We start from the raw sequence: 27428 nt of genomic DNA on the forward strand, positions 1-27428 counted from the left end.
ATCAGACTCTCGCTCTATAAGCCAGTTTAAAAGAAGGGAAATCAAAGGCCGTATCCCTAAAACTCCTCCTGGTGCAAAAACCAGTCGCCTAGCCAACGTAACGCTCTCTAGGAGAGCGAGAGAGCACTAGCTTAACAACAACGGCTTCGAAGTAGCTAGGCCTAGTGTAAGTTCTGACGTTTAGGCGAACGAGGAGCAGCAGTTACAAGATCCGGACGAAGATCCTTAAAAAAAATCATCATGATTTAATTAAAGTCCATAGGAGGCTAAGCAGCTTAAGGCTCCTCTCCAAATGACAGAGTCCTCAAAGGAATATCAGTAGGAGGGAGAACAGCACTTTCTCATCTACAGGAACCTTGTCCGATAAAAGCTAGGCTATCTCAGTGAGTCTCTCACTGGTGCATTAGTAGCAGACCAGAAGGCAACGTCATGTAACTGCTTGACAGTCTGTGAACTGTCAACAAATGAACTGTCAACCACAACAGGTGCGTGAGGACATACAGCACTGGTGCATTAGTAGCAGACCAGAAGGCAACGTCATGTAACTGCTTGACAGTCTGTGAACTGTCAACAACTGAACTGTCAACCACAACAGGTGCGTGAGGACATACAGTGTTCACTCGAGACTGCTTTGACTGTCTATACTGAGCAGTCAAAACAACTCTAGAATGCGGAGGTTGACGCACCGCTTCAAAACAAAACAACTTAGGTTGTTGTGGTAACACGCGAACGTCAACGGAGGGTTCCGTGCGTCGGTGAACGTCAACATGCGTCTGGCAGGGTCGACTGCGCATGGGTGGTGGAACTCTCACAGCTGGAGTGCGGGAGCAGGTAGCCTCAGCGTCTACTGGACGCACAACCGTGGTTGGTTGTAGGCTAATGGGTGCAGCGTCAACCTTCTCCGCACGATACTCCTGCATAAAGGAAGCTAACTGAGTCTGCATAGACTGTAGCAAAGACCACTTAGGGTCTAAAGCAGCAGGTGCGGCAACAGACGGTGTTACTGCCTGTTGCGGTACCGCTTTGCCTCTCTTAGGAGGTGAGCAGTCGTCGGAAGACTGCAGCGAGTCCGCACTGACCCAGTGGCTACAACTGGGCCGTTGGACTTGCGCGGAAGGGACCGACTTGCGCTTAATAAGCTGCGAGACCTCAGTCCATGGTTTCTTACGAGAAACCTCTTCCGCAGACGAGAAGTAAATGGGCTCTCTCGTCTTTGTGTGGGTGGGGCGATCTTGGGTAGATACGCCCGAAACCACGGAGGGAAAAAACGTCTGTTCGTTGATCAAGGCCTGACGAACCCATAAGTTGTTCGACATTACTTCTCCCCTGGGCTTGGGAGCTTGCAAGAGGTCCTGGACTAGGTGAACGACAGGCACGAACAGACGAACCCTCGGACGCAACACTGTAACACTTTGCGCATATCACTTTATCACTTCGATTTTCTGTTTTGCACTTATTTCACTGAAATCGAAACTTTTACTGATTTCTACCTGAAACACGCAATTCTACCCTTCATTAAAAGGTAGTAATTGCGAAAACAGTCGTATAATGCAGCTCATTAATACTAGCAAAAACAGAAAACATATATAAAGATAAAGAATTCAGTGGCTGGGAAAGAGACTAAACACTAGTTCAAATAAACTACGTTTACAATCTCTCACCGCACATGGCCTGGGGACAAGAATAAAACCCTAGAAACGTTTTACCTTCTTCCCCGTACAGCGACTAGGGAGGAGAGTAACACGAGAACAACGTTACCCGCTTGAACGGAACGTTTTTTCTCCTCTCTCTCCCTCCGTCTCTATCTCTCTCTTTCTCTCTTGATTTCGCACCTGAGAGAAGAGCCCAATTATATATCGTCAAAAAAACATGTTATTTGGCTAAAGGAAAAAACTGAAAGGTTTTCCAAATAAAAAGTTCCTTTAATTTAGAATTTAAACCATTTAAGCTAAGAAAGAATGAACGAAACGTCAGAATCGATTTACTCTTACTGCAAAGTGAAACCGTGATACACTCTCTCTCTATCGTAACGATAGATCGCATGTTGAACGTCCTGAACGTCAACAACTGCGTAGACTAAAAAACTAAACGTTAGTTCATCTTTGAAAACAGTACGAAGACTATCAAAGAAATTCTTTCATAACATATTAAATTTAAAAAGTTTTAAATTCTTTAAAGGCTAAATACGATATAACGGGCTCAACGTTGATTAACTTCGGTTCCAAGTTAGGACCGCCTACTATCAGGAAAGGTCGCATATAAACAAAACATAAAAATTTATTTTTATATGTTTATAATAAATGGAAAGTTAATCGAAGAGGCCTAATAAAGGCGGAGAGATATAAAATATATAGATCTATAACGTGTTAAGCAAAATTACTAAAAATCTAAACACACTTCCGTCTAAGGGAAGGGTCGGCCATTTAAAAGTGAAAGAGTCCATACTCTCTTTGTCACCCTAATTAAATCTATCCAAAACGAGTTCAAGTTTTGAAATGAAGATAAAACCCCTGCATAGCAAAAGCTCAAAACTAGAATAGTGTACTTCACCAAATAGTTGTGAAAACAAATCCAGTTAGTAACAGCGTATTAGTAGGTCTTGCCGGTAGCCCGACAGAGAGAAAATTGGTTCTTTGTTGACTTGGAGTACTAAGTACCTGCTCGACAGATGGCGCTGTTGATGTACACCCCCACCTGCATAGCGATCGCTGGCGTATTTTGACCGTAGGTTTTTCTGTCGAGCAACAGAGTTGCAGCTATATGATCACCGGCTAAGTTTAATATTGAAAAATTTGTAATGTCCAGCCAAGATTTAATGTAACAGTGCCATGTAAAATGGACCTTTGAAGGAAAAGATTCATGATCGGGAGTATTTCCCACGTCTGAATGTGAGCCTTTTCCAAGAAAGTTCCTTTACACACAGTTACGGAAAAACTGCACGAACGAAGATTTCCCTTCTTAGAAATCTTGACTGATCAATTACAAGCCCACTGATTGACTTGAGGTCAAAAGAAGCACAGTTGTCGGCAGGAGGGGCATTGTAATTAAAGTATCATATACAGTATTAACCAAAAATGATATTTTGATTATAAAATAAATTTTTGAATATACTTACCCGGTGAATATATAATAGCTGACGTCTCGGACGGCTCGACAGATACCAAAAAACTCGCGAGCGATCGCCGTGAAGGTTGCGGGTGTGACCACCAGCGCCGACTATCGGCCAGATACCGCATATACTTGTCAAGTTCTCCAGTTCTTCTCAGTCCGCTGGGTCTCTATGGGGGAGGAAGGGAGGGCCTTTAATTTATATATTCACCGGGTAAGTATATTCAAAAATTTATTTTATAATCAAAATATCATTTTTAAATATTAAACTTAGCCGGTGAATATATAATAGCTGATTCACACCCATGGTGGTGGGTAGAGACCAGTATTAATGCAATAAAGGCGTATATGCTCATGAGTTTTTGACAATTATATCATAAAAAAACCCACTTAAATATAGGTACCTGGTAAGGAAGCTGACTCTGACGATTACTCTGCCTTATTAGTCCGCTTTCCTCACGAAGCACAGCCATCCTCTCAGGATGCTGAAAGACTCCCAGGAGCTGTTATATCAAGGGCGACCACCCATACAACAGGACCTCATCAATGCCCTTAATCTGGGCGCTCTCAAGAAACGACATTTGACCACCCGCCAAATCAAACAGGATGCGAAAGACTTCCCAGTCTTCCGTACAACCCAAGACAAGATTAAAAACATTTCAAGAGAAGATTAAAAGGATATTGGGATTAAGGGAATGTAGTGGTAGAACCCTCACCCACTACTGCACTCGCTGCAACGAATGGACCCAGTGTGTAGCAGTCCTCATAAAGAGTCTGGACGTCTTTTAAGTAAAATGAAGCGAACACCGACTTGCTCCTCCAAAAGGTCGCGTCCATAATACTTCGCAGAGACCTGTTTTGCTTAAAAGCCACCGAAGTTGCTATCGCTCTCACTTCGTGCGTCTTGACCTTAAGTAAACAACGATCTTTCTCACTTAAATGAGAATGTGCCTCTCGGATTAAAAATCTAATAAAGTACGATAAAGCATTTTTAGACATGGGCAATGAGGGCTTCTTAACGGAGCACCATAAGGCCTCAGACCCACCTCGTAAAGGTCTAGTACGAGCTAAATAAAACTTAAGAGCTCTAACTGGGCACAGTACTCTTTCAACCTCGTTGCCTACGATTTCTGACAGGCAAGGTATATCAAAAGATTTAGGCTAAGGACGAGAAGGCAGTTCATTCTTGGCCAAAAAACCAAGTTGAAGTGAACATGTGGCTTTATCTGTAGAGAAGCCGATGTTTTTACTAAAGGCATGGATCTCACTGACCCTTTTAGCCAAAGCCAAGCACACCAAAAAAAGCGTCTTTAGGGTGAGATCCTTCAGGGAGGCTGAATGCAATAGCTCAAACCTGTCGGACATTAGGAACCTTAGGACCCCGTCTAAGTTCCATCCAGGAGTTGACATACGACGCTTCTTAGAGGTCTCGAAGGACTTAAGGAGATCTTGGAGATCTTTATTAATTGACAGATCCAAGCCTCTATGTCTGAACACAGAAGCCAACATGCTCCTGTAGCCCTTAATAGTGGGAGCAGAGAGGGAGCGAACATTTCTCAGATGCAGGAGAAAGTCTGCAATTTGGGCTACAGAGGTACTGGAAGAGGAAATAGAGGATGACTTGCACCACTCTCTAAAGACCTCCCACTTCGACTGGTAGACCTTGATAGTAGATGATCTCCTAGCCCTCGCGATCGCTCTGGCTGCCTCCTTCGAAAATCCTCGAGCTCTTGAGAGTCTTTCGATAGTCTGAAGGCAGTCAGACGAAGCGCGGGGAGGCTTTGATGAAGACTCCTTACGTGGGGCTGCCGTAAGAGATCCATCCTTAAAGGTAGACTCCTTGGAGCGTCTACCAGCCATTGAAGTACCTCTGTGAACCACTCTCTCGCGGGCCAGAGGGGAGCAACCAACGTCAACCTTGTCCCTTCGTGAGAGACGAACTTCTGCAGAACCCTGTTGATGATCTTGAACGGCGGGAATGCGTAAGCGTCCAGGTGAGACCAGTCCAGCAGAAAGGCATCTATGTGGGCCGCCTCTGGATCTGGGACTGGAGAGCAATAGGTCGGGAGCCTTTTGGTCAAAGAGGGCGCAAAGAGGTCTATGGTGGGCTGACCCCAAGTCATCCAAAGACTCTTGCACACGTCCTTGTGGAGGGTCCATTCTGTGGGGATCACCTGACCTCTCCGACTGAGACAGTCCGCCAAGACGTTCAATTTCCCCTGGACGAACCTTGTCAACAGTGAGATGCCTCGATCTTTTGACCAGATGAGGAGGTCCCTTGCGATGACGAACAGTGTGTGGGAGTGAGTGCCTCCTTGCTTGGAGATGTACGCCAAGGCTGTGGTGTTGTCCGCATTCACTTCTACCACTTTGTTTCGGAGAAGACTCTCGAAACTCGTCAAGGCCAAGTGAACAGCCAACAGCTCCTTGCAGTTGATGTGAAGGCTCCTCTGATCCGACGTCCAAAGACCCAAACATTCCAGACCGTCCAGAGTCGCTCCCCAACCCAAATCCGACGCGTCTGAGAATAACACGTGGTTTGGGTTCTTGACCGCCAGGGACAGACCCTCTCGAAGACTTATGTTGCTGTCCCACCAGTTCAGGCACGTCTTTACTGGTTCGGAGATCGGGATTGAAAAAGCTTCCAAAGTCTTGCTCTTGTCCCAATGGGAGTCTAGATGGAACTGGAGAGGGCGAAGGTGAAGTCTCCCTAGAGAGATAAATTGTTCCAGGGATGACAGAGTCCCTAGGAGGCTCATCCAACTTCTCACTGAGCAACGGTCTTTTCTCAGCATGAGGCGGACTTTGAGCAAGGCTTGATCTATCCTGGTGGCAGACGGAAAAGCCCGAAAAGCTAGACTGCGAATCTCCATCCCCAAATAGAGAATCGTTTGGGAGGGATTCAGCTGAGACTTCTCTAAGTTCACTAACAGTCCCAACTCCTTTGCAAGATCCAACGTCCATTGAAGGTCCTGCAGACAGCGATGACGGGACGACGCTCTGAGCAGCCAGTCGTCCAGGTACAGGGAGGCTCGAATCCCCGATAAATGAATAAAATTTGCCACATTTCTCATGAGCCTCGTAAAAACAAGAGGAGCAGGGCTGAGGCCGAAGCACAGTGCTCGGAATTGGTACACCACATTCCTGTATACAAACCTCAGATACGGTTGAGAATCCGGGTGTATAGGAATGTGGAAGTACGCATCCTGCAGGTCGAGAGAGACCATCCAGTCTCCCTCTCTTACTGCTGCTAGGACGGACTTCGTGGTCTCCATCGTAAATTTTGTTTTGACAACAAAAACGTTGAGCGCACTGACATCCAGCACTGGCCTCCAACCTCCTGTATGCTTTGGGACTAGGAAGAGACGGTTGTAAAATCCCGGTGATTGAAGGTCCGAGACTTTCACCACCGCTCCCTTCTCTAGCAACTGAGACACCTGCAGTTGTAGTGCCTGTCTCCTTGACTCCTCTCGATACCTGGGAGAGAGGTCTATAGGAACTGTTACCAGAGGAGGTCTCCGTACAAAAGGTATTTTGTACCCCTCCTTGAGCAACAACACAGACTCTCGGTCTGCACCCCTCTTCTCCCAGGCCTGCCAGAAGTTGTTCAGTCTGGCCCCTACCGCTGTCTGAGGACGTGGGCAGTCAGACTCTGCCACGGGAGGACTTGGATCCTCTCCTCTTGCCTCTTTTACTGTCGGCACGAGCGTCTCCCTTACTGGGGGCTCTGCCACGAAAGGGCGGGATAAACCTAGTAGCTGGGGTATCGAGCTTGGGTCTTACGACATAAGATGATGAAGGAGCAGCCTTGCGTGCCGACGTAGCCATCAGGTCGTGGGTATCCTTCTGCACCAGAGAAGCCGCAATATCCTTAATCAACTGCTGAGGAAACAAGGCAGATGACAACGGGGCAAAGAGAAGCTCCGACCTTTGGCAGGGAGTTACTCCTGCCGAAAGGAACGAGCAAAGAGTCTCCCTCTTCTTAAGGACTCCTGCCATAAAGGTAGCGGCGAGCTCATTAGAGCCATCACGGATAGCTTTGTCCATGCAGGACATAATAAGCACGGAAACATCACGGTCGGCCGAAGAGATCTTCCTGCTCAAGGCTCCCAGCGACCAATCCAAGAAGTTGAAAACTTCGAAGGCCCTGTAAACCCCTTTGAGGAGATGATCAAGGTCCGAAGAGGACCAGTAAACTTTAGAGCATCTCATGGCCAGGCGACGGGGAGAGTCTACGAGGCTTGAGAAGTCTCCCTGGGCAGAGGCAGGAACTCCCAAGCCGAGAACTTCTCCCGTGTCATACCAGACGCTCGCTCTAGAAGCCAGTTTAAAAGGGGGGAAAGCAAAGGCTGTCTTCCCCAAACTCCTCCTGGTGACCAACCAATCACCTAGCAAACGCAAAGCTCTCTTAGAAGAGCGAGAGAGCACTAGCTTAGTAAACGACGGCGTCGAAGTAGCTAGGCCTAGTGTAAACTCTGACAGAGGCAAACGAGGAGCAGCAGTTACAAAATGGTCAGGAAACAGATCCTTAAAAATCAACATGATCTTTTTAAAGTCCAGAGAGGGCTGAGCAGCTTTAGGCTCCTCCCCGTCTGACAAAGTCCCCAAAGGAATATCAGTTGGAAGGGGATCAGCGACTTCCTCATCCGACGGAACTTCGTCCGACAACTGCCGAGTCTCATGAAAAGGAGAGACCTGCCGAGGCGACAACGCTTGACAGGCAATGTCAACAAGCAAAGGAGCAGCAGTAGCAGAAGAGGAAGCGACGTCACGCCGCTGCTGAAAGGACTGAAATCCTTGTGACTGACCAACAACAACAGCTGAAGTTGATTGACGCTCGACGTCACGTCGGAACTGCATTGACTGCATAGACTGAGCAGGCAAAACAACCTCCGACTGCGGTGACTGACGCTCAACGTCACGTCGAGGCAACGGAGCCGGTCAGCGAACGTCAGTGTGGGGCTGCGGCGGCAGCAGCTGAACGTCAGTACGAGACTGCAGCAAGGGAGGATCCACGTCACGTGACTGGCGTGAAAGACTACTGACATCACGTTTCAAAGTACTAGAAACGTTAGCACTAACATCAAACGGACAAGTGAATACTCGTTTGGGCGGCTGACGGCCAGAGTCTCGTTCAGCGTAAAGGCGACTCAAAAGCAAAGGATCATCGCGAACCTGCTCAACGTCATACTCTTCCATAAGGGAGGCAAGCTTAGACTGCATGTCCCGCAGGACAACCCACTTCGGATCAACAGGAGTCGGAACGGGCCGTGACGTCGGTAACGTCTGCGTTGGCAAAACATTGCCTCTACCGTGACCCTCGGACCCCGTGTTACGCTTGCGCTTAATAGGCGAACAGTCTTCCGACGACTGCAAAAGGTCAGAGCTGTCCCAATGGCTACAGCCAGGACGCTGGACCTGTCCTTAAGGGACTGACTTTCGCTTCAAGGGTCTAGAAACCTTGCGCCAAGGTTTCTTGTGCGATAAGTCTTCGGAGGACGAGGAGAACACAGTCTCACCCGTCTTATGGCAAGGGCGATCTTGACGAGAAACGTCCGATACCAAAGAGGGAACGTCTGTACGTTGGTTAACGCCTCTCGTCCCCTTAAGTCCTACGACATTACTTCTCCCTGGTGCAGGGGAGCCTGAAAGAGGTCTCGGACTAGGGGAGCGACAAGCACGAACAGACGAACCCTCGGTCGCAACACTAAATACACTTTGCGCACTTATCACTTTATCACTACGATTTTCTGTTTTACCACTCTGACACTTCAACAACTTAACATCTGACATGAGTTGGTTACGGTCCGATGCTAAGGACTCAACTTTTTCGCCTAAAGCTTGAATCGCAAGAAACATATCCCGCAAGGACGGTTCATGAGTGCTAGTAGGGGGTTCAGGAACAACTACTACAGGGGAAGGATTAGGTTCAGGGGCATGGGAGGAGGAAAATTCCAAAGACCTAGAGGAGCTTTTCCTCACCCTATCTCTCTCCAGCTTACGAGTATATTTGTCATATTCAAGCCAGTCGAATTCAGACAAGACCACGCACTCATCACACCGATCTCCTAATTGGCAGGATTTATCCCGGCAATTAGAACAAACGGTATGTGGGTCGATAGAGGCCTTGGGAAGACGTTTGTTGCAATCCCTCGCACACTTGCGATATTTAGGTTCAGGGATAGGAGAAGGGTCAGCCATATTGAACAATCAGAGAAAATCCAAGTCAAAACCAGTCATCAACAATAAACACCAGCCAAAAAAAGGGTTTCAAGAGTTTAATTGAAGAAAAAACACCCGTCACAGCGAAAGCCAATAAACAACCAAAATAAAGTACTTCACCAAATAGGTCGAAAAATTATATTTTAATTATAAAATAAATTTTTGAATATACTTACCCGGTGAATATATAATAGCTGCTGCTCCAGCGGCTCGACAGAAAACACATACAAAAACTCGCAAGCGATCGCTATGAAGGTTGCGGGTGTGCCCACCAGCGCCAACTATCGGCCAGATACCGCATATACATGTAAACAGACCCAATTTTTCTCATCCCACTGGGTCTCTATCGGGGAGGAAGGGGGGGCCTTTAATTTATATATTCACCGGGTAAGTATATTCAAAAATTTATTTTATAATTAAAATATCATTTTTAAATATTTAACTTAGCCGGTGAATATATAATAGCTGATTCACACCCATGGTGGTGGGTAGAGACCAGAGTTAATTAAGTTTACAGCGTATATGCTTAGAGTTTTTGACAGTTATATCATAACAAAACCCAAATATATAAAGGTACCTGGTAAGGAAGTTGACTTAGACGATTACTCTGCCTTATTAGTCTGTCTTCCTCACGAAGCCCAGCCATCCTCTTAGGATGCTGAAAGACTCCCAGGAGCTGAAGTATTAAGGGCTGCAACCCATACAACCGGACCTCATCAAACCCCTAATCTGGGCGCTCTCAAGAAATGACTTTGACCACCCGCCAAATCACCAGGATGCGAAAGGCTTCTTAGCCTTCCGTACAACCCAAAAAACAATGTTAAAAACATTTCAAGAGACAGATTAAAAAGGATATTGGAATTAGGGTAATGTAGTGGTAGAACCCTCACCCACTACTGCACTCGCTGCAACGAATGGACCCAGTGTGTAGCAGTCCTCGTAAAGAGTCTGGACATCTTTTAAGTAAAATGACGCGAACACTGACTTGCTTCTCCAAAAAGTCGCGTCCATAATACTTTGCAGAGATTTAATTTGCTTGAAGGCCACGGAGGTTGCTATAGCTCTAACTTCGTGCGTCTTAACCTTAAGCAAACATCGGTCTTTCTCATTCAAGTGAGAATGAGCTTCTCGTATTAAAAATCTGATAAAATATGACAAAGCATTCTTTGACATAGGCAATGATGGTTTCTTAACTGAGCACCATAATGCCTCAGATTTACCTCGTAATGACTTAGTACGAGCTAAATAGAACTTAAGAGCTCTAACAGGACATAATACTCTTTCCAGTTCGTTGCCTACGATCTCTGATAAGCAAGGAATATCAAAAGATTTAGGCCAAGGACGAGAAGGCAGTTCATTTTTGGCCAGGAAACCAAGTTGAAGTGAACAAGTGGCTTTTTCTGTAGAAAAGCCGATGTTCTTACTGAAGGCATGAAGTTCACTGACCCTTTTAGCCGAAGCCAAGCACACTAGGAAAAGTGTCTTGAGGGTGAGATCCTTCAGGGAGGCTGAATGTAATGGCTCAAACCTGTCTGACATGAGGAACCTTAGGACCACGTCTAAGTTCCATCCAGGAGTTGCCAAACGACGTTCCTTAGAGGTCTCGAAAGACTTAAGGAGATCTTGGAGATCTTTATTGTTGGAAAGATCTAAGCCTCTATGTCGAAAGACCGAAGCCAACATGCTCCTGTAGCCCTTAATCGTGGGAGCTGAAAGGGAGCGAACCTTTCTCAGATGTAAAAGAAAATCTGCGATTTGGACTACAGAGGTACTGGACGAGGACACAGATGCTGACTTGCACCAGTCTCGAAAGACTTCCCACTTCGACTGGTATACTCTTATGGTAGAAGCTCTCCTCGCTCTTGCAATCGCACTGGCTGCCCCCTTCGAAAAGCCTCGAGCTCTTGAGAGTCTTTCGATAGTCTGAAGGAAGTCAGACGAAGAGCGGGGAGGCTTTGATGGACATTCTTTATGTGGGGCTGACGTAACAGATCTACCCTTAGAGGAAGACTTCTTGGAAAGTGTACCAGCCATTGAAGTACCTCGGTGAACCACTCTCTCGCGGGCCAGAGGGTAGTAACCAACGTCAACCTTGTCCCTTCGTGAGAGGCGAACTTCTGCAGTACCTTGTTGACTATCTTGAATGGTGGGAATGCATATAAGTCCAGAAGAGACCAATCCAGTAGAAACGCGTCTATGTGGATTGCTTCTGTATCTAGGACTGGAGAGCAATAGATTGGTAACCTTTTGGTCAACGAGGAGGCAAAGAGGTCTATGGTGGGTTGACCCCAAGTAGCCCAAAGACTCTTGCCCACGTCCTTGTGGAGGGTCCATTCCGTGGGTATCACCTGACCCCTCCGACTGAGACAGTCTGCCAAGACGTTCAAGTCCCCCTGGATGAATCTCGTCAACAGGGAGATGCCTCAATTTCTTGACCATAAGAGAAGGTCCCTTGCGATCTCGAGCAGCGTGAAGGAGTGTGTGCCTCCTTGCTTGGAGATGTACGCCAAAGCTGTGGTGTTGTCTGAGTTGACCTCTACCACTTAGTTTCGAAGAAGCTTTCGAATATCATCAAGGCCAAGTGGACTGCTAATAGCTCCTTGCCGTTGATGTGCATGCTCTTCTGACTTGAGGTCCACAGACCCGAGCATTCCCGACCGTCCAGGGTCGCACCCCAACCCAAATCCGACGCGTCTGAGAACAACACGTGGTTTGGGTTCTTGACTGCTAGGGATAGTCCCTCTCTCAGACTGATATTGCTGTCCCACCATTTCAGGCATGCCTTTACTGGTTCGGAGACTGGGAATGATACCGTCTCTAATGTCTTGTCCTAGTTCCAGTGAGAGGCTAGATGGAACCGGAGAGGCAGAAGGTGAAGTCTCCCTAGTGAGACAAACTGCTCCAGGGATGAGAGTGTCCCTACGAGACTGTTCCAACTCCTGACTGAACAAACGTTTTCTTTTCAGCATTAGTTGGACTTCGAGCAGGGCTTGTTCTATTCGGTGGCAGACGGAAAAGCCCGAAAAAACTGGACTGCGAATCTCCATCCCCAAATATAGAATAATCTGGGATGGGATCAGTTGGGACTTTTAGGTTGACCAAAAGTCCTAACTCCCTGGCCAGACTCAACGTCCAATGTAGATCCTGCAGACAGCGAAGACTGGACGATGCTCTGGGAAGCCAGTCGTCCAAGTACAGGGAGGCTCGGATCCCCGATAGATGGAGGGATTTTGCCACATTCCTCATGAGCCTCGTAAACACGAGAGGAGCAGGACTGAGGCCAAAGCACAGGGCTCGAAACTGGTACCCCACATTCCTGTAAACAAACCTCAGAAACGGTTGGGAATCCGGGTGTATAGGAATGTGGAAGTATGCCTCCTGAAGGTCGAGAGAGACCATCCAGTCGCCTTCCATTAATGCTGTCAAGACAGCCTGGTAGACTTCATCGTGAAGTTTGTCTGACAATGAACACATTGAGCGCACTTGCCTCTTACGTACTCCTGCAGTGAACATGGCTGCCAGATCATTGGAGCCATCCCTGAGGGACTTGTTCCTGCAGAGAATGTGGCTGTCAGATCATTGGAGCCATCCCTGAAAGCCTTGTTTGTGCATGACATAATTGTACAGCAAAACTTCAAACGCTCGAAAAAAACTCCTAACAGGAGATGGTCTAGCTCTGAAGTCGACCATAAAATCTTGGAGCGTCTCATGGCCAGGCGCCAGGGAGAGTATGAGGTTTGAGAAGTCTATCTGGGCAGAGGCAGGAACTCCCAAGCCGAGAACTTCTCCCGTGTCATATCAGACTCTCGCTCTATAAGCCAGCTTAAAAGTAGGGAAAGCAAAGGCTGTCTCCCCCAAACTCCTCCTGGTGATAAACCAGTCGCCTAGCAAACGTAAAGCTCTCTTAGAAGAGCGAGAGAGCACTAGCTTATAAAACAACGGCTTCGAAGTAGCTAGGCCTAGTGTAAACTCTGACGTTTAGGCGAACGAGGAGCAGCAGTTACAAAAAGATCCGGACAAAGATCCTTAAAAATAAGCATGATTTATTTAAAGTCCATAGAGGGCTGAGCAGCTTTAGGCTCCTCTCCGTCTGACAGAGTCCTCAAGGGAATATCAGTAGGAGGGGGAACAGCAACTTCCTCATCTGAAGGAACCTTGTCCGACAATAGCCGAGTCTCAAGCAAGGGAGAGACCTGCCGTGGTGGCAATGCTTGACAAGCAGAGTCCACACGCAAAGGAGCAACAGTAGCAGTCAAGGACGCTATGTCATGTAACTGCTTAAAGGACTGACCAGCAACAACCAACAGGTGCGGGAGGACGCTCGACGTCAACTCGAGACTGCCTTGACTGCCTAGACTGAGCAGTCAAAACAACTTTTGACTGCGGTGCTTGACGCTCAACGTCAAAACAAGTTAACTTCACTGGTTGGCGAACGTCCTGAACGTCAACAAGAGCATGCGGCAGCGGCTGAACGTCCACAAGCGGCTGAAAGTCAACACTGGACTGCATCGAGTGAGGCTCTACAAAACGTGACTGACGTGACTTTGTAACGTCAACGTCAACAGGACGAGCAAAGGTTCGTTTGGGCGGCTGACGGCCCGGATCTCGATCAGCTAAGCGGCGAGGATCATCGTGAACCTGCTCAGCAGAATAGTCCTCCATAAGAGAGGCAAGCTTATTCTGCATGTCTTGCCGTACAACCCATTTAGGATCAACGGGAATGGTTGCGGTAAGAGACGAGGTTAACGTCTGTGACTGCAAAACCTTGCCTATAAAAACTCTCTCGGAGCCTGTGTTACGCTTTTGTTTAGGCGGCGAGCAGTCTTCCGATGACTGCATAGGGTCAGAGCTGTCCTAATAGTTAAAACCAGGACGCTGGACCTGTCCTGAAAGGACTGACTTTCGCTTAAAGGGCCTCGAAACCTTGTTCCACGGTTTCTTATGCGAAAAGCCTTCGGATGACGAGGAGAAAATCGTCTCGCTCGTCTATTGGTAGGGGCGGTGTTGATGAGACACGCCTGAAACCATAGAGGGAACGTCTGTTCGCTGATCAAGTCCTCTCGAACCCATAAGTCGTACGACATTACTTCTCCCCTGGGCTTGGGAGCTTGCAAGAGGTCTCGGACTAGGTGAACGACAGGCACGAACAGACGAACCCTCGGTCGCAACACTGATAACACTTTGCGCAATTATCACTTTATCACTACGATTTTCTGTTTTGCACTTAATTCACTGAAATCGAATTTTTTAACAATTCACATTAGGTATGAATAAAACTGATTTCTACCTGAACCACGCAATTCTACCCTCATCAAAAGGTTATAATTGCGAAATCAGTCGTATAATGTAAGCACATTAATACAAGCAAAAAAACAGTAAACATATTTTAAGATAAAAAGATCAGTGGCTGGGAAGGAGACTAAACACTAGTTCATTCAAAACTACGTTTTCAATCTCTCACCGTACAGTGCCTTGGGACGAGAATAAAAACTAAAAACGTTTTATCCTTTCTCCCCGTACAGAGACTAGGGACGAGAGTAAACTCGATAACAACGTTACTCGCTTGGGACGAGAATAAAGATCGGAACGTTCTCTCTCCTCTCTCTCTCCCCGTCTCTATATCTCTCTCTCTCTCTCTCTCTCTCTTGATTTCGCACCGAAGAGAAGAGCCCACTTACCTTTCGTCAATAAACAGGTTATTTGACCAAAGGAAAAAAACTGAAAGGTTTTTCAATTAAAAAGTTCCTTTAAAATAGTATTTAAAACATTTAAGCTTTGAAAGAAGAATGAACAAAACGTCAGGATCGATTTACTCTTTCTGCAAAGTGAAACCGTGATACTCTCTCTCTCTATCGTAACGATAGAGCGCAAACTGCGTAGCATAAATAAACTAAACGTTAGTTCATCTTTGAAACAGTACGAAGACTATTCAAAGAAAATCTTTCATAAAATATCTACTAAAAAATATTCATTTAATAAGTTTTAAATCATTTGCTCTGTAAAAGTTATTTACGATTGAAAGGGCTCAACGTTGTTTAACTTCGGTTTCCAAGTTAGGACCGCCTACTCTCAGGAAAGGTCGCATATAAACAAATCATTAAAATTTATCTTGATGTTTATTATAAATGGAAAGCTAATCGAAGAGGCCTAATAAAGGCGGTTGAGATATAAAATATATAGAGGAAAATCTATAATTAATTTATAACGTGATAAGATAATTGCTAAAAGCCTAAAACACACTTCCGTACTAAGGGAAGGGTCGGCCATTTAAAAGTCAAAGAAAGTCCAAAAAACAATCCAAAGTCATCAAAAATTAAATCTATCCAAAAACGAGTTCAAGATTTAAGTTGAAGATAAAACACCTGCACTGCGAAAGCTCAAACCAAAAGGAAGTACTTCACCAAATATGTTGAGAAAACTCCAGGTTATACAGCGAGTATTGATACGTCTTGTCGTTAAGGCCGACAGAGAAAAAATTGGGTCTGTTTACATGTATATGCGGTATCTGGCCGATAGTTGGCGCTGGTGGGCACACCCGCAACCTTCATAGCGATCGCTCGCGAGTTTTTGTGTGTGTTTTCTGTCGAGCCGCTGGAGCAGCAGCTATTATATATTCACCGGCTAAGTTAAATATTTAAAACTCAAGGTCATCAGCGAGCGAAACCAACTTGTCGACAAGACCGACAGAGAAGAACTGGAGAACTTGACAAGTATATGCGGTATCTGGCCGATAGTCGGCGCTGGTGGTCACACCCGCAACCTTCACGGCGATCGCTCGCGAGTTTTTTGGTATCTGTCGAGCCGTCCGAGACGTCAGCTATTATATATTCACCGGCTAAGTTTAATATTTAAAATCACTGTATACAACCATATCTAACGGTAAATTATTTACCATGATATTAAAGTATCATACCATTACCATTCTTACTACATACTGTAGATATTTAAGCAAACTTTTCAGCTTCAATATTAATCTTTCGTATCTATTTCACTCAACACAAAAGTCAATACAAGACTCAGTAAGCAAAAGTTACACAATTTATTTTTATTTTTTGCCCTATGAATAATTTCTATAGATGCAATGTACTGTATTCATGCTAGGCAAGTTTTTTAAACTGATTTATCACTAACTTTCACTATTATAATACTAGTTTACACTTTCAAACCATATAAAACCTTATTTACAAAATTGAGTAATGTAAATTTAAGTTGGAAATGTTTGTACTCTACACCAATTAACCCAAGCCTATTTGAATTAGTTGAATGTTTTTTTTCCAAAGCTGTAGTTCAGCTTAGGTTAGGGATCACACATGCCCTGGTGGGAATAAGAGAAACTTCTAGGCTAGTTTAAAGAATAAAGGACAATGGTGCATCGTATAATTTGTCTTTTTGGGCTCAAGCCATGGCGTCCTGATGGAAGGTTCCTGTTTGGTAGCTTCCTTGGGTATAAGACTACTAAGATATTCCCAGAGAATTTAACCACAGGTTATCACAGAATTCTAACTTCTGGAGCGAGTATCTCAAAGGTTTCCCTTTAAGACATCGTAATACAACAGGGGACACGCATGTCTGGTCGTGCCACATAGCTATCTCCACCCCGAACAGAGTTAACGCTTCGGTGTGTAAGGGCTGAGAATAGCTGGGAGCCGTTCCACAGCTAATCTCACTCGTGGCTACTACTGATACTCGAGACGTAAACAAACGGACGCCATTGCTCTAATGACGTCACGAGCGTCTTTATCCTTTGTTTAGTAGCTGCCCTACTGAGACGGATTTTCCCTTGTGTGAACTTTATCGTTTTGCATCTTCGCTATGTCGTTACCTTCAGCCTCGCCTTCTTCTGGAAAGTTGAGTACAAGGTTCCAGTATTGTTTAATTAAGCTCTGGCCGTAAAGTAAATATTATTTTGCGAAATAATTGATGCTTTGTGGCAGAGCTGTGCCTCTACCGGACCCGCCATTTTATGGCGTCGTTGTTGTTTTGCATGTCTTATTTAGTTAGCCACAACAACGCTTCCGGCCTTATATACTAATCGAATACATTAGTTTATTTAGTCTTCATAGCTAGGAACTTTTATTTCGTGTTTAGACGCTTTTATCGGTCATCGATTGACCTCATACCAGTCGGCTTCTATAGCCCCCAGGCCAGGAGCCTATATACAAGTGTTCATGCATGATTTATCAGTGATCCTAGACTAAGTTATGAAGATAGTGGCATTATTATTTTACAATACTTTTGACTAGTGATGCAAATGTTTTCGCCTTCAGGGACCATATAGGGGATAGGCTAGTCAGTGATTCTTACTAGCCTAACCTAACCTTAGGACCCCTATATGCTTCCTTCATCCCCTGCCTTGGCATTCCCTCTAATTAGCCTTGATCCCTTTTCTGAGTAAAGGGATTCATTGTCTAATAGAGTATTATATCGCCTCTCAGTCCTCCCTAAAGGAATGAACCCCCTTTAGGATTGCGTCTGAGAGTGAGGTTAGGCTAGCCTACCTCTATGGCTAGGATAGTCTGCGACTTTCCTGCGATAGCGATACGTCTTCTTCCTTGCCTAGTTCAGGACTTTTAGCCCTGATCTAGGTCGGGTTAGGAAGGTTTCTCTGTTCCATGCTGAAACTGTACTCTTGCACCGTTTTAGCCGATCAGCCTAATCTTAGGTTAGGGAGTGTCCTCCCTTCCCTTTGTGGCCGCTCTGGTACAGAAACCCTTCCTGGGAAGACCCCTCTCTTCTCCCTCCCCACCTATCTCTTGTATAGCCTAGCCTATGCTTAGGTTAGTTTATACTCATCTGTCCCCTGTCCTACAACTCCTCCTTAGGGTGGATGAGTAGGGCTACCCGAGCTTCCTTGTGCAGTCCGCTCTGGTACATATACCTTCATAGTGTCCTATAAGGTTAGTTCCTAGTGTAGCTCTGCATAAGGGAGTCTCCCCCCCCCCATCTTGGGTGTTCCCTAGTCCTCCCTTGGGCTACCTGCTCCCGGTCCCTAGTGACCCCTGCATATGGATGATAGAGCCTGTCTCTATCATGGGTACACCCCCTCAGGGAGGGGGAGGGATGTCTGGAACCCTGAAGGTACTTCCTGCATCCTTCCCCCCCTCCCCCTGTCTCTCTATCTATCTGGGTGCCGGTCTCTTGCCGCCTCTTATGCCGGCAATACCTGCCTCTTGGTGACTTCCCTACCCTTGCCGCCAGCCCCCCGTGTTCCGAGGGACTGCCGGCTGCCGCCGGCTAATACCGGCGGCTCTCCTACTCCTATCTAATCGTCCGCTTGCCGGTCGATCTCCGGAGTGCCGGCATATACTGCCGGCAACCCGATACTACCTGTACCATCCTTACCCCAGTCACCAATCCGACATCCTCCGGCTGCCGGAGCCGCCGCTCCCTGCCGGCGTGCCGCCGTTGTGCCGGCGGCCGCCATCCTGGTATCTAACTGACTTTTGAAAATTGTCTGTTCTAATGCCAGAATCTATGCTGGAGCGAGCTCCGGCGTGCCGGCGGCTTGCCGGATACCCCGGAGGCGTCAAGAATACTTGCACCCCCTCTCTGTAGCTATCATAAGACTAAGATAGCCCTACCTGGCAAATAGATAAGCTGCTTTGCTTCTAAGATCAGTACCTAGTACTGCTCTATTAGTGATCATGCTGTCTCTTTGCATTCTTCTATTTCCAGCATGCTATGTGCATCTTAGCACGGCTGGTTGCCAGAAGCAGTTACCCTTAATGAGACCTTCTGGCTCTTATCTGGGAACCGAATGAATTCGATCCCAACCTTGTCCTTGGCTTTCCATGGAGTTCCAATATAATGGGAATCCTAGGAAACTATATCCAATGATCTCGGTCATTTGGATTATCCCAGGACCAAGCCTATGGTAACCAGCCGGGCGAGATGCATGGAGCGTGTTCTCCTTTACTGTTTCACTCTCTATGCATCACACCTTATATAAGTTAAAATTAATGATTAATATTAACTTAATTTAAGAGCCATTCCTATGACTCCCCCATACTCATTTTCTCTTTCTTCCACAGGAGGAGCAGATGAAGTGCGATTTCGCATACTGTGCCGTGAAACGCTCCCAGTTTTACGGACATACGGCGTGCAGGACTCACGCCCCTTGCTCAGACAAGAGAGGGGATTGGAAGTTCTGGAATCCACTGGATTGTACGGTCTGCCAGGCCTACCTAGTTGAGGCCTTCCATAACCCTCCCTCAGCGGAGGTTAGAGACATTGCTCGTGAGAAACTGCGCAAGTGGGTGCGTGGTTTTCAGAGGAATGCCACTGGACCGTACCTGGCCACCGAAGAACTGAGGTCCCTGCTGTTCCCTAAGGCCTCCCCTGATTCAGTGGTTCCAAAGGAAGCAATCCCCACTGTCCAAATTACGGTGGAACCTGATGTGGTCATGGCTCAGTCCATGCACGAGTGTCGCCTAGATTCCGAAGAGGATGAACAGATCTCTGACGTCTCGGAAGACACGGAGAAGACGCTTATGGCTCAAGGAGCCGAAGAGGACGAAGACAAGGTGGAATACACCGAGTCGGAGATTGGAGCTACTCCCTCGTCCATCCCTCCGCCTACTCCTACACCGACGGATGTGTCCATTCCGTCTACCTCCTCGACCCCGGATCCTTCTTCCTCTACACAAGAACTGATCCGACTGATTAGAGCTGTCATGGACGACAGACTGAAGGAGAACCAGGAGTCCATCAGGTCTATGATTGGATCCAGAGAACCGAAGAAGATCTCGGTTAAGGATCTCCCAGCTTGCTCTCATGCCAACCCGTGGAGGTATGCAGAGCATATGGTTATTGCGACCGGCAGGATATTTGTTAGTGACAAAATCGGCACGGTCCCGTTGGAAGATGTGGAATTCTTCCCAAGCTTCGAGGCCTACCCGGACTGTTACGTCCGGCTTCGTTCTGAACCTGCCTCGAAGGAGGAGACCGAACCTAAGGAAGAGATAGTGTTCGATCTCGCAAAGGCCCAGGCTATGCTAGCCTCCGCATTTAAGAGCAGGGGCTTTACCTGCTCTAAGCTTCCTGCCTTGAGCAAGAAGCATCCTACTTATGTCGCTCCCGACACTGCGATTCTTCCATTTTTGGAAAAGGCCTTGGCTGCATGCCTTAAGGCGGCGGAAGAAGGGAAACCCTGCCCTGCACTGGAGGAGTGCAGACCCTTCTCCATCGTAACGCCCCCTGACACTAGACAATGGAAAGATGTCCAACATACTTTCGTTGTGGGTAGGCTTGATCCTGACGTTGCCGGACGTCAGTTTAATGAAGACCTCCCTAAGCTCAATGATCACCTCCTTCGCCGGGAACAAGACACGAAGGAGAGGCTTGCAGCGTCTCTTTCTCATCAAGTCCAACTTGAAGTTATGGCCTGTGACACAGCAGTACCCGATCACTACATGGTACTGGCCAAATCCCACTTACTGACGGTAATGAAGGACTTGTACCATTTCATAAAGGCTCGTAGAGCCTGTCGTGAATTCGTGTTTGTCGGTGCCACCGTGAAACACGAACCCCGGAGGCTGATTTCCTCCAACATCTGGGGAAAGCACCTGTTTCCTTCGGACCTTGTCAAGGAAATAACGGACAGAGCCGCCACGGAGAATAGGAACCTTCTCCACAAGTGGGGCATGTCCAGAAAAAGGAAAACCTCTCAGGACGATGGACCTCAGCCTAAGAGGAAACCTCAGAAACCGAAACCCCAGCAACGTCAACAAAGACGTCAGTTTCCGGGACCCGCTACCTCCCAAGTGGTTGCCCAACCACAACAGACCTTTCAATTGGTCCCCCAACCGGTGTTGTCACAGTCACCGGTCTTCACCCCTGCCTTTGAACAGCCATCCACTACCTTTCATGCCAGAGGTAGAGGCTCGTCCAGGGGTGCAAGCAGAGACGCCTCTCGTCGTCCCTCCAGAGGTAGAGGAGGAAAGGGAGCTAGCGGCCGAGGCAACAAGTCCTCGGGACACCAGAAGCAATGAAGTGCTTCCGGTGGGAGGAAGACTCCGCCAATTCCAGGATCGTTGGACCTTCGATCCTTGGGCACACAGCATCATCAAGAACGGTCTAGGCTGGAGTTGGGTGCAACCACCCCCAATCTTCCAGCGGTTCTTCCAACAATCGACCCCCATTCTGGAAGAATATGTTCTAGACCTCTTGAACAAGAAGGTGATAAGGAAGGTAAAGTCCACCAGGTTCCAAGGGAGACTGTTTTGCGTTCCCAAGAAGGACTCAGACAAGCTCAGAGTCATTCTGGACTTATCCCCCCTCAACAAGTTCATAGAGAACAACAAATTCAAGATGCTGACGCTTCAACAAATAAGGACCCTTCTGCCTCAAGGTTCCTACACGGTCTCTATAGACCTGGCGGATGCCTATTGGCACATTCCAATGAACCATCACGCTTCCTCCTACCTAGGATTTCGACTCCAAAGGAAAAGCTACGCCTTCCGGGCCATGCCATTCGGCCTCAATGTGGCCCCTCGGATCTTCACAAAGCTGGCGGATGCCATAGTACAACAGCTCCGCCTAAGAAACGTCCAGGTGATGGCCTACCTCGACGACTGGCTAGTCTGGGCTCCATCGCCCGAAGAGTGTACAAAGTCTTGCGACGAAGTTACCCAGTACCTAGAACACCTGGGATTCAAGATCAACGAGAAGAAATCTCGCCTCTCTCCAGCTCAGAAGTTTCAGTGGCTGGGAATCCACTGGAATCTTCAGTCACACCGCCTTTCCATCCCCCAGAAGAAAAGGAAGGAAATAGCAGGGTCTGTCAAGCGACTACTGAAATCCAAACGCATTTCAAGACGACAGCAGGAACGAGTTCTAGGCTCTCTACAATTCGCCTCAGTGACAAACCCAGTGCTTCGTGCACAGCTAAAGGATGCCGCGGGAGTCTGGAGACGATCGGCATCCATCGCTCGAAGAGACCTCAAGAGACGGCTTCCAAACAGACTTCGACGCCTCCTAAAGCCGTGGTCGGAAGCAATGGCCCTGAAAAGGTCCATTCCTCTCCAACACCCTCCTCCATCACTCAACATCCACACGGATGCCTCACTGGAGGGCTGGGGAGGTCACTCCCACCTGAAACAAGCTCAAGGGACCTGGTCTCCACTATTCAAGACGTTCCACATAAACATCTTGGAGGCCATGGCGGTCCTTCTTACTCTGAAGAAGCTATCCCCGCCGCCCTCGATCCACATCCGTCTAACCCTAGACAACTCGGTGGTAGTTCGTTGTCTCAATCGCCAGGGCTCAAGATCGCCCCAGATAAATCAGGTGCTTCTCCCAATCTTCCGTCTGGCGGAGAAGAAGAAGTGGCACCTGTCTGCAGTTCACCTACAAGGATTCCGCAACGTGACAGCGGATGCTCTATCTCGGACAAACCCGATAGAGTCGGAATGGTCTCTAGACGCAAGATCATTCTCCTTCATCTCTCATCAAGTCCCAGAACTTCAGATAGATCTCTTTGCAACGAGCGACAACAATCAACTTCCTCTGTACGTAGCCCCGTACGAGGACCCCAAAGCAGAAGCGGTGGACGCCATGTCACTGGACTGGAACAGATGGTCGAAGATATACCTGTTCCCTCCCACCAACCTTCTGTTGAAAGTCCTCTCCAAACTGAGAACCTTCAAAGGGACAGCGGCCCTAGTGGCTCCCAAGTGGCCCCGGAGCAACTGGTACCCCCTGGTCCTGGAGCTGCAGCCCAAGCTGATCCCTCTCCCGGGCCCAGTTCTCTCTCAACAAGTACAGAAGTCGACTGTCTTCGCTTCATCATCGAAAATCAAGGACCTTCATCTCATGATTTTCTCTCCCTTGCCGCAAAGAAGAGGTTTGGGATCTCGAAGAAAAGTCTAGACTTCCTAGAGGAATACAAGACCGAATCCACGAGACGGCAATATGAATCATCCTGGAGGAAATGGGTCTCCTTTGTTAAAGCAAAAAATCCTAAAGAAATCACCATTGATTTCTGTATGTCCTTCTTCATTCACCTTCATGGACAAGGATTAGCAGCCAATACGATTTCAACCTGCAAATCGGCTTTGACTAGACCAATTCTATATGCTTTCCAAATTGATCTGTCCAACGACATCTTTAACAAACTGCCGAAAGCATGTGCTCGCCTACGCCCAGCACCCCCTCCGAAACCGATCTCCTGGTCACTAGACAAGGTGCTCCATTTCGCCTCAATCTTGGACAACGATTCATGCCCCCTCAAGGATCTGACTCAGAAAGTTATATTTTTATTTGCTCTCGCTTCGGGAGCTCGAGTCAGCGAAATAGTGGCATTATCAAGAGAAGAGGGACACATCCTGTTTGCTGATTCAGGAGAAGTGACCCTCTCCCCTGATCCGACGTTTCTCGCCAAAAATGAATTACCCACCAAAAGATGGGGCCCTTGGAGAATATGCCCCCTGAAGGAGGATGTCTCTCTATGTCCAGTAGAGAGCCTCAAGGTCTATCTTCGCAGAACTTCAAACTTTGGTGGAGGCCAACTCTTCAAAGGAGAAACATCGGGCAGCGACCTGTCACTGAAACAATTAAGAGCGAAAATCACCTACTTCATTCGCAGAGCGGATCCGAACAGTACACCCGCTGGTCATGATCCTAGAAAAGTGGCATCTTCTCTGAACTTCTTTCAGAGCATGGACTTTGAGAGCCTTAAAAACTTTACGGGCTGGAAGTCCTCGCGAGTTTTCTTTAAACATTATGCGAAACAAGTGCACGAAATCAAACATTTTGTGGTAGCCGCAGGTAGTGTTATGAAACCTGCACCTAACTCTGCGTAGAACAGTGAGTTATTTGGGACTCTAACTCTTCGGGTGCCTATGTTGACCCTCGAGTGATTCATAGTGATGTCTAAAAACACTTAGTGCTTTTATAACTGTTCTTATCCCAGGTGAAATGTCATAGTGTTACACAAGTGCCTCATGCCTTGAGCATGATGTGTTATTTAAAGACTTGCGTTCCTCGAGAACGAGTACCTACTAATCCTGAAATTCCCTTTCAGATTCAAGAGCAAGCCTTTATTTCTATGTACATTATTATTACTGTAAATGAACTTTACTTTTGCTGTAAATTATTTAATTTCTGCATTGTGAAATAAAATTTCTATTTTATTACTTATGCGTCTCTTTCAGCTCCTACTTACTATGAAATACATACTGTCATAGTTTTATTTATTCCTCCTTTCTTATGGTCATGAAGAATTTAAGATGTCTATCCTTAAATTATATTCACCTTGTCTCAGTAAGGTTCCTACTCGAATACTTACTTCTGATAATCAGGAGATGAATCCTACACACAGTGCCCAACCACCACTGACCTACTCAGAATGTTCCTATACAAATATCAAACATTCTGCTTCATCTCTAAGCTCTTAAAGAGCTCTTCTGTCAAGATGAATAGTCCTTCAATACCACTTTGACATCGGCATAGCCCATGGGAACTTCCTACCAATGGGGGGCAGGATACTTCGTTCCTATGGTTCTTATCTAAGATTACTTTGCTATTTTGTCAATGCCTAGGCACTTAACTCTGGGGGGAAAATCTACCACGATACATTGATTCTCTGGTACTCTTCCATCAGGACGCCATGGCTTGAGCCCAAAAAACGGATTTTGAGCGAAGCGAAAAATCTATTTTTGGGTGAGATAGCCATGGCGTCCTGATGGACCCTCCCTACTACTTCGTCAGTTTGTTCCCACCCTACACAATTGTATCATGGTGATGGGCAGCAACTGGCGCCAGGATAAAGACGCTCGTGACGTCATTAGAGCAATGGCGTCCGTTTGTTTACGTCTCGAGTATCAGTAGTAGCCACGAGTGAGATTAGCTGTGGAACGGCTCCCAGCTATTCTCAGCCCTTACACACCGAAGCGTTAACTCTGTTCGGGGTGGAGATAGCTATGTGGCACGACCAGACATGCGTGTCCCCTGTTGTATTACGATGTCTTAAAGGGAAACCTTTGAGATACTCGCTCCAGAAGTTAGAATTCTGTGATAACCTGTGGTTAAATTCTCTGGGAATATCTTAGTAGTCTTATACCCAAGGAAGCTACCAAACAGGAACCTTCCATCAGGACGCCATGGCTATCTCACCCAAAAATAGATTTTTCGCTTCGCTCAAAATCCGTTATATTTACTGCACGAAGTTAAAAGTCAAATATACTGTAACATTGTAGAGTAGGGTAAGTAAGATAAAATAAGATAAGGGAAGGTAAAGTAAGGTAAGGGTAGGTTAGCTAAGGTAAGGAAAGGTTAGCTAAAGTAAGGGTAGGCTACCTATGGTATGGGTAGGTTAGCCAGGGCAAGTGCAGTTAGCTAAGGCAAGGTAAGTAAAGTGAGGTTAGGTAAGGTAAGGCAAGGCTGGGTAAAGTAAGATTAAGTAGAGTGGGGTTAGGGTAAGGTAAGCTTGGGTACGGTAAGGTTAAGTAAAGTGATGGTAGGCAAGGTATGGTAGACCAGAATAAGAGTAGATAGGGTAAGGTAGGGCAATAATAGATAACAGTAGGTAAAATAAGTGTAGGTAAGGTAAGAGTAAGTTAAAGGTAGGATAGGTAAGATAAGGGTAAATAAATGAGGTTAGGTAACTACAATATCAACAATCGAGTTTATTTTGTAAAATTATTAAGTCATTTCATCAAGTTTCTGCTTTATAGCCTTTTTAATCATACCTGTAAAAGAATCCAAGATAAGCCCTAATCTAACATGAAGTTGCTGATCTTGAAAAACATATAAGCCTAGGCTGTAAGATACACTTCTATAAGGCTAATTTCACACCAAGAAAGACGAGTTTAACTATAAGATCGTTTGAAAACCAATAAAGTTATTACGCATTACCTTCACAGTCAAGGAAACAGAAGAATTTCACAGCACATTTAAATATAGTTAAATATCTATCGCCGTTCATTGTTGTCAGGGAGCAGTAGGGACAGGATTGTCACCCACTTTTGGTAACCGCTTGGCGCTTAACTCAAAAGGTTCCAAAAATGTTCAGTCAAAATTAACGATCTTTCTCTTACATATTCCCCTCTCTTGATCATCTTGGCCATCCTGTTTCATTAAAATTTGCATTGGATTGCTGGTATAAACTGGAACTAGAATTAACAGTAGTGAGGTTGATAGCAGAAGAATTAATTATTATTATTGAAAAATGTATAGAAAGACTTCGAAAGAAGTATACCGCAACTAAACCAGCACGAAGTAACTAAAATTAATATTTTTCTAATAATATATATAACCTGATACTGACTTTATTAGCATTTTCATTACTAATACAATTTAAATTACCCCATTTTCTATAGGCTGACTAAATATGAAATGATATAACTGCCGTTACTGTGTTTTCCATGTTTATAAGAATTTCCTCTCCCTTCGAACTCTTTCTAAAAATCTTTCAATAATAATTATTCTACTACTATCAACATGACTACTGCTAGTTGAGATCAAGTACACACACACATACAGAGAGAGAGAGAGAGAGAGAGAGAGAGAGAGAGAGAGAGAGAGAGAGAGAGAGAGAGAGATTTTGGGGTAATTATTTTTTCGGAATAATATGACTTTATATCAGTAACTTACATATCTGGACTCAACGTTCTTTAGGATGCTAAAATAGCTTATCAAAAATAGCGTGGATCTCCTGTCAGTACCCTGTCAACGAGAGAGAGAGAGAGAGAGAGAGAGAGAGAGAGAGAGAGAGAGATGATGATGGTTGGTATTCTTGTTAAATAAAAAATGCCTTAACATTATGGGTACTTGCTTTAAGTGTTATAAGATGCGGGAATATATGTCAAGTCTGATGAGGACCTCATGACCGCGAACAACATATGCTCCATTTCTGCATCATTCGTCAAAGTCGTAATTGGATCTTCAGACTCCCCATCACAACCCCCCCCCCCCACAACCTCAACCCTTCATAACCCAATAGTAAAAATAGGCGTCGTAAGATTTTAGTCCACCAAAATTCAGTCGTTATCACCTAATGATCATTATATTGTAAAGTGAAAAAATACCTGAGACCTACTAATACAAAAATGTTTTTATGTTTATGAAGTGAACTTGATCTCTTTTATCATCCACTTCAT

At 46.2% G+C, this 27428-nt stretch overlaps 1 long non-coding RNA gene across 1 annotated transcript in view; it reads right to left on the reverse strand.

Annotated features, from left to right (window-relative positions):
- The window catches only part of LOC137621171 (uncharacterized), a 67822-nt gene extending 41538 nt beyond the window's left edge, over positions 1-26284 (reverse strand). Inside the window, exon 1 of the long non-coding RNA XR_011040151.1 lies at positions 26185-26284. This is a non-coding gene — a long non-coding RNA (uncharacterized lncRNA). The remainder of the gene's footprint in view (positions 1-26184) is intronic.
- Between the last annotated feature and the right edge of the window lie 1144 nt (positions 26285-27428).

This window comes from Palaemon carinicauda, chromosome 27, assembly GCF_036898095.1.
Source record: "Palaemon carinicauda isolate YSFRI2023 chromosome 27, ASM3689809v2, whole genome shotgun sequence".
In the NCBI taxonomy this organism is placed as follows: Eukaryota; Metazoa; Arthropoda; class Malacostraca; order Decapoda; family Palaemonidae; genus Palaemon; species Palaemon carinicauda.